Here is a 13798-nt window from a genome sequence, read left to right on the forward strand (position 1 = left end):
TGGGGCCGCTTCTTCCCTGGGTTCTCAGCCGCCTCCCGAGTGTCTGGCCCCGGAGAGAGGGGTGGTCCCTCCGCGTCTCAGACCTGCCGGGGGGGTCTTCTGTGCGCAGCTCCCAGGCTCAGCTGGGGAGGAGGGGCCAGGATGCGCTTCAGCCAGGAACCCCAAGACTGAGGCAGCCCTTGCTTCCCCGCTGTCGTCTCCCCCCAGGGCTGTGCTGGGTCCGGGAGATGGGGGGTGTGGTGGGTACCGTGTGTCTGGTCCGTGCATCCTGTCCCAGAGCTCTCGGCTGGGCAGACAGGCTCTCTCCGTTGGGTTTTAACACACAGAGAAAGAATCCTTTCCTCCCTCCGCTTTGTGATACAGATTCCCCTCTGTATCTGCTAGGATGCTTTGGGGTGCAAGGAACGCTTACTGAACAGAAAGCATCAAAATGGAAAAATAACCCTTGATCCCAGGATAAGGCAGCTCCAGGGCTGGTTAACCCAGAAGCTGAGCGGCACCACGAAAAACCGTGGTTTGTCCCCCACGTCCGCTTGGCACCCTTTGCGCCAGAGCTTTGTTCTCAGGCCGGCCTCCCTTGGGGCCACAGGAGGGCAGGCACAAGATGGCGGCCCCAAGATGGCGGCCCCAGGTAGGTGTCGTCTCAGGGCGGGAGAAAGAACAGTCTTTCCTCCCGCAGCCTCTCCCTGCTTCTCATTGGCCAGAGAGGGTCACATGATCACACTGACACCAACCCCGCCCCAGAAGAACAGGATTGTGGGAAGCAAGATTTACCTCTGAAGCCTGAGGGTCTGGGCTGAACCCCCAAGCAGGATTGGGGCAGGGTTGCGGGGTGGGGAGAAGGGGTTTAAAATACAGCTGACGCACCAGATGTGGGCATCTGACTCAGCCAGGGTGTCTCGGTTCTGGGGAGCCTTCCCAGACTCGGGGGGCAGCCTTGGCCCTGAGCACCCCTGGTTACAGCCCTGCCCATTGATTGGCCTCCGAGCTCGCGGGGCACCGAGGTCACCCCGGCCTGGAACCCTCTCCGGCCCTCGAGGCAGAATCGAGCTTCCCTGAGCACATCCCGGTCTGCTGGGGACACTGTCCGGGCCCAGATGGAACCCAGAAATGAGGGCACTCCCCCGACCACACTGCACCTCAGTTTCCTCACCCAGGAAACGAGGGTGATGGAAACAGCGTCCACCCCAGAGCGCCACATGGGGAGGAAAGGCGGGAAGTATGTGTGAAAGGCGGGCTCACGGCACGCTCGCTAGAGGTGCTGAGTATTATGTTAAGGTAGACACGGTACTGAAGTCTTTACGGGAGAAGAAGCCATGACAGCCCGAGACTGGATGAATGCCTGCCGGGACCGTGTGTCCCTTCATTCAGGGGTTCAGGAGCGACTCCTGAGCCCAGGCTCTGCGCTGAGCTGGGCACAGGGGGCAAAGCAGTGAACACGAAGGCCACACGGTCTCTGCCCTCATAGGGCGGACAGACCTGCACAGAGCCTCATGGACCACGCAGACTGCAAACGAGGGCAAGTTGTCTCCAGGACCACAGGGCGAAGATAATTGGAAAGGGTGGGGCAGGGGGTCAGGCAAAGGCCCGGAGGTAGGAACTGCTCAGCACTTTCAGGGAACAGAAAAAATGGTGGGAAGGAGCTAGCTTTGCAGGACCTGGGATTTGGGACGTAGCCGGTGGGCAACACCTGAAGGAGTCCAACCCAGGCCTTTGTGACAGCTGTCAGGGGCCTGGGCTGTTACGCCTCAGAGAATGGCTACAAGGTGGAACAGATCCTCCTTTTGGTCAGTCCCGTGATAGGGCAGGACCTCTTGCAGGAGTCCCGGAGGAGCTCATGCCCTCAGACCACAGCGGGTACAGCCGGTGGTGCTGGGGCCCGCTGGCATCTGCTGGCCAGGGCCAACTGTGCATATCTCTTCCTGGCTCTGGGGTCAGGGACATCGTGATGTTAGCTGGAAATTTTGATTTTTGCAAAATAAAGCTTTCATTAAAAATGCAGCTGCCTTGGGGCACCTGGGTGGCTTAGTGGGTTGAGTGTCAGACTCTTGGTTTTGGCTCAGGTCCTGATTTCAGGGTCCTGGAATGGAACCCTGGTTGGACTCCATGCTCAGTGAGGGCGGGGGGAGATCGGGGTCTGCATGGGATTTTCCCTCTCTTTCTCTAAAATAAATGAATAAAATCTTTGAAAAAAAAAAATGCAGCTGCCTCTTGATGAAAGGATGTTCCCCAGGGCATTGACCTCCTGCACACTTACCCTTCGAGTAAGGCTGGAGCCCCAGGCCCCTCACACGTGAAGGGTATGGGTACACTGGAGTGGGGGGGCCCCAGGAAGGAGGCTCTCCAGATGTTTGCTCCCTAGGCTCAGTGACCTCCTCACCCAGGACCCCTCACCACCTCACCAGCTCCCACCCCACCCTGGGGCCCAGGCTGTCGTTTTTTACCCCGTCCCCTGGTGGCCAGGGTGGTTGATGGCTCCAAGAGCGGACCCCAACCCCAGCCGCAACAGCCCGAGTGTTTGTTGCTCCTGGGATCAGGGAAACAGAGCCACAGCCAGCGCTAACAGAGACCGGCATATTCAGGAAAAGCTCCAGTCAGGGAGCCCAGGAGTGGCAGGTGCCAAAGTCCTGGGGTCCTGGTTTTTCCCCTCCCTGAGCTTTGGTTGGGGCTCAAGCTCCCATCTTCAACATGTTTCCCCCCCCCCAGCTTTTAAAAGAATAAATGTTGAATTATCTTGCTCACAACCCAAAGGACCTCAACTCTTGTACCCCAGGTCCCCAGAAATGGAAACTGCTTACCTGAGAGGGAACAGTGAAGGGAAAACAGGTCATTCAATTCTGCCACCGTTAACCAAGCATCTCCAGGAGGTTCAAGGGATCCAGAGGTCAGATCCCCTCGAGGGGTCCCAGTGCAGAGAAAGGACCAGACTTCAGGAAAATCAGGGAAATACAGTTTATTGGGGGCTATCAAAGAAATCTTTTTAAGGAACAAGCCTTCAATAAGAGTGAGTAGCTCAAAGGAGAGAGCAATCAACTCTGTTCATACGTATTTGGGTCTTGAAGGATGAGTAGGAGTTTGCTTGGAGGAAGGCAAAGAAGAAGGTTGCTGGTAGCATCCCATTCTGTCTGATCCAACATTAATCCCGTAAACACTTTCCAGGAATAAGTCAAGTCACCTTTTATCGTGCGGAACTCCCAGGCTGGTATAGGCAAGGGCTTGGGCTAGAGGTCCTGGGGCACATTCTGGGGATCCCAGCAACTGTCCACATTCAGGAGACAGTCCATACTCTTCACACCTCCTCCCTCCAGTTCTGCCTGGCTCCCTCCACCCTTGTGTTTTTGTTTTATTTTTTCAGATTTTCACATCACCTTCTCATGAGGTCTGTTCCAAACGCCTTACTTGAAATGGGGCTCAAGTAAGTCCCCCATGGTCCCCCAAGTCCTGCTCTTCCCTTTCTCCTAATGTTTGTCTTCTTCTAATTCCTGTGGCATTTTCTTAGTTATTTTCTTTATTGTCTGTGTTTCCCTCACCCCCACCGCTGGATGGTGAGCTCTAGAAGAGCAGAAATCTTTGTTTTGTTCACTGTTGGGTTCCAAGTGCCTAGAATCAAGCTTGGCACATAGCGGGCTCCCAATAAATACTTGTTTACTGGGTGAATATGAGTTTTAGAACTTGGGGAGCTTAAGGCAGTGCTGGGGAGAGGATCTCCCTGTTTGCCCCAGCCAAGCACGGCTCTGGTCTCTGTCTGCTGCCTGTGTTTTGTTTGAACTAGGCATACTCTCTGTCTTTTACACCCATCCTGACCGCTTTCTCTAAAGCCAAAATTGCCTCTGTAAACTGAACAATTCTTCTTTCTGTCCTTTCATTCATTTAGATAAAGCCTTAAAAGGTTTAGAATGAAATTACATGAACTTTTGCTTATCACTCGATACTGGGGTTGTCCTGACATTTCAACCCAGTGGTCCCTTAGTTACAACTATTTGTGTGTCATTGTGCCCCCTATACAGAGAGAAGGGGGTTTGAATGATCCAGATGGCAAGTCCCCTAGTGCCTGGCCTGGGACTATCAGCAGAAAACCTAGTAAATCTCTGCTGAATAAAGGAAGTACGAACAGACATCTTCTTGATCAGATACTGAGAATGTACTAGCATCCATCCATCCGTCCATCCATCCATCTGTCAACAAATACATTGTGAGTGTCTATCCGAGCCATACCTGGCTTTAGGTGCCCCACGAGAAGCCATGGGACCTTGAGGAGCCTCAGTCCGGGCAGGAAGACGGACACCAAGCAAATCCTCCACCAACGCCCGACCAATTACAAATGAGAGCAGATGCCCAGGAGCCAAGGGCAAGAGCCTGGATGGAACAGGCTGGTGTTCACTGTAGATGGGGTGGGGCTGGCCAGGGAAGGTCCCCCTCAGAGAGTGACCACGGCTGGAGCCCCAGACAGGGAAGAGGTCTGAGCCTTCTAGGAGCGGACAGGCGACCAGGAGTGGGGCGGCCAGGATAAGAAGGAGCCAGAGAGGCTGCAGGTCTGGGTCTCCCAGGGCGAGGAGGAGAGGTTGTACTGGGAGTATGGCAGCAAGCCTTTGAGGGGTTTTAAGCAGGAGGGACATGATTATCTGATTTCTGTCTTAAGAGGCTGCTGGCCGGGGCTGAGGGCAGGGCAGTGGTACTTGGGAGGGAGAGTGGGAGGGTGAGGGAGGAAGGGAGAAGGGGACTAGAGATGCGGGTCTGGGCTGCAGAGGCCAGACTGTGAGTCCTTGGCGCTCAGGGGCAGTCAGGGCCGGAGGTGTGGGAGGATGCCATCACCAGGGCTAAGGGAAAGTGATGCAGGGGGAGTGGAGGGCTGTCTCAGGGACCCTAACAGTCAGGCTCTAGAGAGGGAGGTGAATCTGTTTCCGAGTAAAGGAAGACAAAGGGCCTCCTGGATTAAGTTCCCTGCTCTGTCTGGGGGTTGAGTGGGATTGAGTGGGGTCTGGGAAGCTGCAGGCCAGAGTTCAAGCCTCCTCTGCTGTGTGATCTAAGGTTGATAGCTGCTCTCTCTGAGCTCAGACTCATCATCAGTACAGAGAGGGGACGGACTTGAGAGCCTCCAGATTCCCTTGTAAGTCATTGATCTTGGCTTTCTCCTTCCTTGGGCTCCCCTCAAGCTGTCTTCCTGGAATCCAGGGGCCCTGCCTGTTTACCCATCTTGTCTTGCGCAGGGGAAGGTGGGGGGGGGTCCTCGGAACTCCCAGGAAGGAATCAGGGACTGTGCGATGTGGGCCACTCCTGGCATTTATTTACCTCTTCTTCCTCCTGAAGCCCAAACCCTGTGTAGAAGCAGGAGAGAAGCAAGTATCGCCCTCTGGTGGCCACTTCTGGGATCACGTGTCACTGTGTCCTGAGTCAACTCAAGTGTCCTTAAAGCAATTACTGAGTGCCTTTTGTGTGCAATGTTCTGAGCCAAGCGTAAAGGGATGGCAGTAAGGTTAAAGAGGGGAGGAATTCTGTATGTTTTGCTCTAGGACTGAGCTGACTCGTGCTACGTGTGAGCTTCTTGCTCCCGGCCTGGGATGCACTTACAACACACGTGTGCTCAGTTCCTTCAAAGGAGAAGTCGTCCAGAGGGGCGCCCTGTTGTGCGTGGACACATCGGCCTTGGGGTTTCTCCAGGTAAGGTGGAGCTCATGTGCAGAGGGTCCCCTTCCTCGTGCCGGCCCTGCAGTGCTCCAGGTAGGGCGACGGGCTGTGCGGGTCCCGAGCAGACACACTACCGAGTGACAGCCCATTTCTGAGGAGCCAGGACTTCAAGGGCCTAAGGCTGGGGCTGGGGGTGAGGGGCGTCCAGTGAGGGGAGACCCTGGGCCTGTGAGGCATCTCTCACTCCCCAGTTAGCAGCTGGGCTGGTCTGGGCTGGCTCTGCCCAGCTCAGGTTTGTTTGAAGGAGGCCTGCCTATGCACAGGCGCGCCTGAACCACCCCCCGACCCTACCCCTCCCCATGCACACCAGAGCTGGACTGGGCCTCCTCCTCTGGGAAAGAGTGATCTTTTCATCACAGGGGAGTTCAAGGGATCCTGGGCACTCCGGGTGTGATGCTGTGAGCCCTTGGTGAGACTTGGACTTGGGGATGTGTGTAAAGCTCCAAGTGTCTGCTTCGCCCATCCAGGTCTCTTTACCTTGTGTCCATTCCCACCTCTGCTCCTTTGCTCAGGCTTGGTCTCTGCCCTTTGCTCTGTGTTAGCCGTTTTTCTGCCTTCGGGGCCTGGTTCAAAGTTGCCTCCTCTATGAGGCTTGCCCTGAAGAAGCCATTGCCCAGGGAGTGTCCGAAAGCCTCATGCAAACTCGGATTACTGTCACTGCATTCACACGTGTGCCCGCCTCCTGGATCCCTAATGAGACCCTGGGCTCCTTGAGGCCAGGCTGCCCTGAGCACCTTCAGCTGCCTCCGTAAGTCCCGGCCCAGACCTAGGCGGATACAGGAACCAGACGAATGCTCTGGCGGACTACACAGGTTCTTACCTAGTACGCCTGGGAAAAGCACAAAAAAAATTCCAACGTTCCCTAGAGAGCCTGGGGTCAGAGAAATGGTGGCAGCGCCAGACTGGGTGCTGGAAAGCCAGAGTAGCCTGGCACTGACCCCCCGTATGGCCTTGGGTAAGATACTCAAGCTTTGTGCCTTGGTTTCCCCTTCCATGAAATGGCATCCCTAAGAGTACCGACCTGAAATGGTTGTTGTCGGGATTGAATGATTAATAAGATGCTTCTCAAACTTCCATGTGTACCCGAATCACCTCAGGATCTGACTAAAAAGCAGATTCTGACTCAGCAAGTCTGGGGTGGGGCCTGGCATTCTGCATTTCCAACGAGCTCTTGGGGGTGCCAAACCACTCAGGAGTAACGTCTAAAATGCTGAGAACAGGGTCCAGCCCATAGTAAAGACTGGCAGAAGTGTTCCAGGTGCTATTAACTGGTGTTGCTCAGGGACTCATATGGCTTCTAGAAGGTTCTGTCCTCTCCATCCTTGATGCTGCTCTGTTCTCTGGAAACTTGGTGATGCTGTAGCTTCTGATATCTTTGAGCCGGCTATTCTGAACCTCCTCTGGGTTCTGGTCTGGGCTCTGGGGCCCGAAGAGGGACAGATGTTGGAGGATGGGGAGCAGACAGAGGAGGATCTGAGGAGAGACCAGAGACCAGAAACAGGAAAAGGGGCCAGTGGAGAGCAGCGGCTCTCTTGGCCCACTCACTGGAGTGTCCGGGCTTTCTCTGATGTGAACTTCACAGCCTAAACCACACACCTCACAGCTTCCCCCGCCCTGCCCCACCTCTCTGCCACCTCCGCTCCCGCCACCCCTGCTTCCTGAGGGAAAGGCATGGGGGACCTCCGCCAGGTCGTCAGCAACTCTTCTGGGCCGGAACCACAGGCCTGAAGCCATCGGCCACATCCTACTGATGGCAGGGCCCCAAGGCTCTTTCCTCACCCTGACCCCAATCCCCTCCTCACCCCGTTGGCATCTGCCCCCCAGGCCCACTGCGATCCCTGAGCCCTGGCTCAGGAAGGGGTAAAGCTGGGTACCAATCCCAGGTACTTCTGGACTGGTGGTGGAGTCTAGGGGTGGGGAAAGCAGGACTGGTGGGCAGGGGTGTAGAGGGAGAGTCCTGTACAGCAGCCAAGGGTCCGGCAGGAGCTGCCTCTCCGGACACACTCTTGTTCATGATCTCTGTTTTCCATCTCCCAGCCGGTGTCAGGGGCTCCTTCTGGATGACCGCTGAAATAGGGTTCTGGGAACACAAATAATTCATCACTTAGGGGTGAGCAAGGGCCCCCCAGGTGGGGCAGCTAGGGGCCTCAGGGCTAGACCCGAGGAACTGAGCTAGTTACAGCCCTCCCAGGCCTCACCCTGAGAGAGAGCGGCACGGCCTGGGGCCCTTTACCCTCTGCTGCTTTCAGGTTGGTTCATGAGCCCCCGGAGGCCCCTGAGATCAAGGTCACTGGTTCAAGCCTCACATGGGGGATGGAGGTGAGCTTCCCTCCTTTCCACTCGGGCAGCCCTGGCCCTGCTGTGGTCTCTCCTAGATGGGGTGTGGGGTGGGGGTGGGGGGACTCGGAGCGGGGTGGGGGACATGCAAAGCACCCTCAAGCCTGCGGCTGCTCCTGAGAACTGAACAGAACCCCACATCCCCGAGGGAGGCAAGGCGCCCAGGTCGGAGTGCCCCAGGTAGAGGATGCCTTTTCTGGAAGAGCTTTCGGGATAATCGGACCCAATCACATCCCTGTGGGGCTGGCCTTCAAGGCTCTTCCTGGCTCAGCGTCTGTCTGACCCCCGTTCCTGGGAGCGGCACCCCATTTCTCTTTGGAAATCTATTTTCCTACATTAGATGAGGTCCTGGTCAAGCTGTCAATCAAAGTACCTCATCCTCACCAGCGAGGGGGGTGGGTGTTGGACCCCATTTAGCCAATGGGACTCTTGGAATTCTAGTGGAATGAACTTGGGAAAAGCCTGGAAGTTGATACCCTGAAGGGGTCTTGCTGCTGGTTTGGAGTCTGCCCCCCAGCCCAGCCCTGAGGTCTGGGTCTTTGGCTGTTTCCAGAACCTGTAACCATTCTAGATTCTTCTGGCTGGTTCTGTTCGGCTCAAGTCAGCCAGGGCCTGTTCCTGCGGCCTGTAGCCCTTGAACAGCGATTACCGAAGGGAGGGACACATGACCCGTGAGCCCCCTGGGACTTGAACCCAGGTGTCTAGATTCCCAGCCCGCGCTCATGTCCCCTGGGAGGAGCCTCTGGCCAAGGGGAGTGGCAGGACCGAAATGAAGGGGAACCGAAGAGAAGAAATGAATATTCTTGTCTGTACGGTTGGGTTGGGGAGGCTGGGGGGTTGACCACTGAGCAAGGCTTGGGGAGGTGCATGGAAACCGGACGGGGGGTGCTCCCTGCAGGGAGCAGCGAGCCGGCAGGGCTCCTGGTACCATGGACACGTATCGTGGCCCTGCCCAGCACCCGTGGCGGAAGGTAGGAACTAGGCTCCGGGCTGGGGATGCGGGCTGCAGGGCCTCCTGGGGAACAAGCTTTTGGTAAACAGAGCATGTGCTGACCTGGTTCAGACAAGCCGGGGTGGGTTTGTGACTCTGTGTGGTGGGAGGACCCACAACCGGGCCATGTCTAACTCACTGTGAAAGCGAAACCAGCCACCCACCAAATACGGGGGGCCCCCTGCGAGTTCTGAAAGCTCCGCAGCCTGTCTCTTTATTAACCAGCACCCAAAGTGGAAACCAGTCAGTGGGACAGATTCAAGGTCAGCCAGCCAATGGTGTGTGTGTGTGTGTGTGTGTGTGTGTGTGTGCGTGCACGCGCCTGGGCCTCCCTAGACCTTGAAAGTCAGGCCTTAACCATGCAGCCAGCCAGGAAGACATCCCGCAGCAAAGCCCTTAGGGTCCCCTTAGGGGTGACCCCCTAGGGTCACCCACCCCCTTGACTTCCCTAGGCAGCAAGAGGTTTTTGTCTTAGGCCCTCCTGACTTGTCTGCTGAGACCCAGCGCTCACACCTGGGGGCAGGGCGGACATCACACCTCAGATCCCCAGCCAATGCCCCGGCGGACAGAACTGTGCGGCAGCCCTATTTCTCTTGTCCGCTCACCATATTCTCACCTTGCTGTCCCCCAGGCTGGTCAGCCATTGCCAAAGCGGGTGGTGGGGTTGGGTGACAATTACAGGCAACCTCAAATCTTTAAATCGATCTGCGAAGTGACGGTCAGTCCCTCCACGAGCGGCCAAAACACCTGTTCCAAGTCACAGAGCCCGACCTGGCCTTGTTTCATTATAAAAGTGATTGATTTAGGACCTTCTAAAGCTTGGAAGTCTCTGGCAGGACCAACCAGTAGGGCTTGGAGGCGTGTAGGATGGGCCAAGTGGCTGCCCCCCACCCCCACCCCCGGCCTCTGGGAGTCCTCTGCGTCCTTGCTGGCCTCGAGGGCTCTGAGACTGAGGTCTCCAGTGGAGACTCCCGCCTCCCCCCCTGCCCCCAGGAGCCTGGTCCGCTGCTCACCCCTGCTGCAAAGGATGCTGGGAAAGTAACGTTTTGGCTGGTTGCTTGGGACACAAGGGCTCCTAGAGAAGCAAACACCTGCAACACAGGAAAGGTTTGCAGAGCCGCTCCGTGACCACGGTGGAAGATAAATATCCGGCCAGCACCTGAGATGAAACGGCCCCCGACAGAGGGTCCTGCAGCAGCCCCGGACCTCAGCCTCCCCACCCACAAATGCCCCTTCCTGTGTTGTTTTCTGAGGCAGACCTGAGCGGGGGCGGGAGTCGGGGGTATGTGTTGTGTATTTCTTAGCACCGATGGCCAGTATTTGAAACCAGACGATGTTGTGTTTTTATACCCCTCTGTTGAGCCTCTCTTGAAAAGGGGCATTTTGGGGCGGGATGGAGCCTGCGTGCCCACCGGCCTTCTGTGAGACAGTTGGAGTCTGGGGGCTCACCCCTGCGCTCCCGCCTGGCCCCACAGGCATGTCAGCAGCGGACTCCTGCCCGCGGCCCCGTGAGGGAGATGCCCCCCTCGCGTGACCGTCCTCTAGGCTGAGGCCAAGACAGTGGGGTGTGTGTCAGTCGATTGCTGATGGTCCGTGATGTCCTCACCATGGGATTGGGGGGGGCCCTGGTGTGTGCCCACAAGGCCTGTATACTTAGAAACGCTGCCCGGGGATCCTGCTTTCAACTTGGGGGCCCACTTGTGTGAGGACACAGGTGGGGAACGGTTAGGGTTCGGGTGCCCCGGGAAGAAGGACAGGGGCCGTAACCCCACCGTCCTCCCCTGAGTCCCATCCGCAGGAACCTTCTCCAGGAGTCCTTGTCGCAGGCCCAGCACTTCTGGAAACTTGTCACCTGTCCTGAATGTTCCTTCTGCAGGCTCAGTTCGGCCCCTTTCTTCCCAGAAGGAGACCCATGTGTTCTGTATCCTCCCTGTGTCCTGTTTCGGGATCTGCCAAAGTAGAATTGCTCCTTTTCTCTCAGGGCCGCCTCGCTGGGCTTCTTAAAGTGGCAATGGGACTGACATGCCAGGATGCCGAGGGTCGGGGACCAAGGGAAGGTTTTGCAGTCTCTCTATGTGATGCAGGGCCGGGCCCAGCGCACCTGGGACCTGCCCACTGCTGGAAGCTGCCCTCCTCACTGCCTGGGGGTCCCCTGTTGTCTGAGGATCCTGGGTTCCCGGCCCTGGAGCCCGGCTTGAGTGGGGGCGTCATTCCAGAGCTGGGGCCAATTTCGGACCCCATCTGGCTGCTCTCTCCTCCCAGCAGATATTGTAGGCGGTGGCCGGGGGGTAGGGGGGGCGGGCAGGCACGGCCTCCAGAGAGAAGAATTTTTTCCGATTCCTTAAGAAAAATACCAAGAAAAAAAAAAAGCAAGCAAGCATAACGTCTCGATTGAGAGGAACTTCTCACAGACACATTGCAAACATCACACGTTCTCTTTCCTCTGTGTAGCACCTAGGTTGTCTTCTGAGAAAGATCACAGATCTTGGTGAAACCTGCTAAAAAAAAAGTGAAAGGATTCTTTTCTACCTGTTTCCCACGGGAAAGGGGGAGACCAGGGCAGGTGCTGGTAGAGGGTGTCGGTGTTCTCCTGACCGTCCCCACAATGGGACTCTGGCCTGGCTATCCAGAGCCCGGGATTAGGAGTAGAGAGGGCTGTGGACAGAATGCGTCTCTCCCCGGTCTCCTTCGGCCTAGGGAGGTGGTCCCACAGGCCTGGAGACTTCAAGGACATTTTCAGGTTCCTTGGGAGAGGTAAGGAATGATCAGGGGGAGTAGGAGGACTGGTATTCGGGGAGCCCTCCGAGGAGCTCTGTCCCCCACAAAGGGTCCCCTACTTTTAATTTTGTATTTGGTTCCAAATTTTATTTATTTTCTTAAGTAGATATGAGGTTCCCAGGAAACAGAATTCAAATTGCACAAAAAGTTATTCAGGAAAGTTCCTCCCCTTCCCTGCCCTCCCAGGTGTCCCAGCTCCCCTCCTGGAAGGAAAATACTGCCACCCGTCTCTAGAAATTCCTTCCTGAGCAACTTAGTGCACGTACATGCTAGTTCACAGACACGCTTACACACACACATTTGCACACACTCACAGCGTTACACACGCATACACAGCATCTGCATAAATGCACACACTCACATGCCCGCATGCTTCCCCCCCGCAGACACTCACATGCCCGCATGCTTCCCCCCCGCAGACGTGCCTTCACACCCAGCATATACTCACAACGTGTGTGCTCACACCTACTCACCATCACATCCTCGCACGCACTCTTACAAATGTCCACACGCCCACCCGTGCACACACACTCATACGGACGGGCTCGCCCTCATGTACATCCACACCCACACACACTTGCACACCCTGTCTCACATTCACACACGCAACACTCACCACTCACATCTACATAGCTAAGGGAAAACACACACTTTGTTTTGAACTTGGCTTTGGGTCCCTCCACCGTGCCCCCTTGGGGACTGTTCTGGGTCAGGGACAGAGAGCTGGCCACTTCGTTTGCCTTCGGCTGAATCACCTTCTGCTATGCGGGTGGCCCTTGATTTACTCACCAGTCATCCTCTGCTGGTGCGCGTTCTGGCTACTTCCAGGCTTGGAGCACGTGCACACGCCTCCCTCTGCAGCATGGGCTTGAGATAAGCCACAGCTAGGTCGCGGGCCAGAGCTGTTGATGGTGGTTGGCAGATCGCCCCCCAGAGAGACTGTGCCCCTTGGAGCACGCACCAGAGGAGAGACCCACGCTTTAAAAGCACGCTGATGGCAAACCTTTTGAAACGCCAAATACATCACTCCCTGCGTTCTTTTTCATTTTTAATTTGTATCTTCTGGAATCACCATTGTATTAGATTTGAAAACATTGAAGCTTCTTTTTCCTTCCATCCCTGCAGATTGACACACTCTGTGTGTCAGGTGATTTCTAGACTCTGGAACTGCCGGGATGAGTCCCACATAGTTCCTGGTTCCCGCCATGACACGAGAAGTGACCGCTGTGTGCATAGAATCCGCCCTGGCTGGGTGGGAAAGCAGGGCAGGACTGGCTTTCAGCTGGGGAGCGGAGTTCGTGAGGGACGAGTAGGGTGGGGATGGAGTGACCCCGCTGTCTCCCAGCCTTGGCAACAAACGTGCCATGTCCTGGAACCCCTTCCGGCCCAGGCAAAGTGGGACAGCTAGTTCCCCTGGAGTAGTCCTGGCGAGGAAGCAGGGAGGTGGCCTTTCTTTCTTTCCTTCCTCCCTCCCTCCCTCCCTCTCTTTCTCCCTTTCTTTCTTGCTTGCTTTCTCGCTTTCTCTCTTTCCAGATTTTATCTATTTCTTTGAGACAGAGAGAGAAGGAACATAAGCAGTGGGGAGAAGCAGAGGAAGAGCAACAGACTTCCCACTGAGCAGGGAGCCCAACGCAGGGCTAAATCCCAGGACCCTGGGATCATGACCTCAGCTGAAGCTTAACCCACTGAGCCACCCAGGCATCCCAGGAATGACTTCCTATGTGAAAGGCACAGTTTGCATGAGACCTGAGCTGCTCAAGGTGCTGGAGAAGGAAAGGCTGGTGAATGTGGGAGAATATGGATATCAGACCTGGAGCCTAGGAGGCCAGCAGCAGCGACAGCGACAGTGGGGGTGTGCTGAGCACCGACAATCACAGGGACTAGAGTTTCAGGCCCCTGGTCCTGTGGGGGCTGGGTGGGGAGGAGGCCGCTGGAGGAGGAGGCTAGGTCTGACCCCCAGAAGTCCTGAGATGAAGGTCGGGGCAGGTCTCAATGGGCTCTGTCAGG

Source organism: Neovison vison, chromosome 12 (genome assembly GCF_020171115.1).
Source record: "Neovison vison isolate M4711 chromosome 12, ASM_NN_V1, whole genome shotgun sequence".
Classification (NCBI taxonomy): domain Eukaryota; kingdom Metazoa; phylum Chordata; class Mammalia; order Carnivora; family Mustelidae; genus Neogale; species Neogale vison.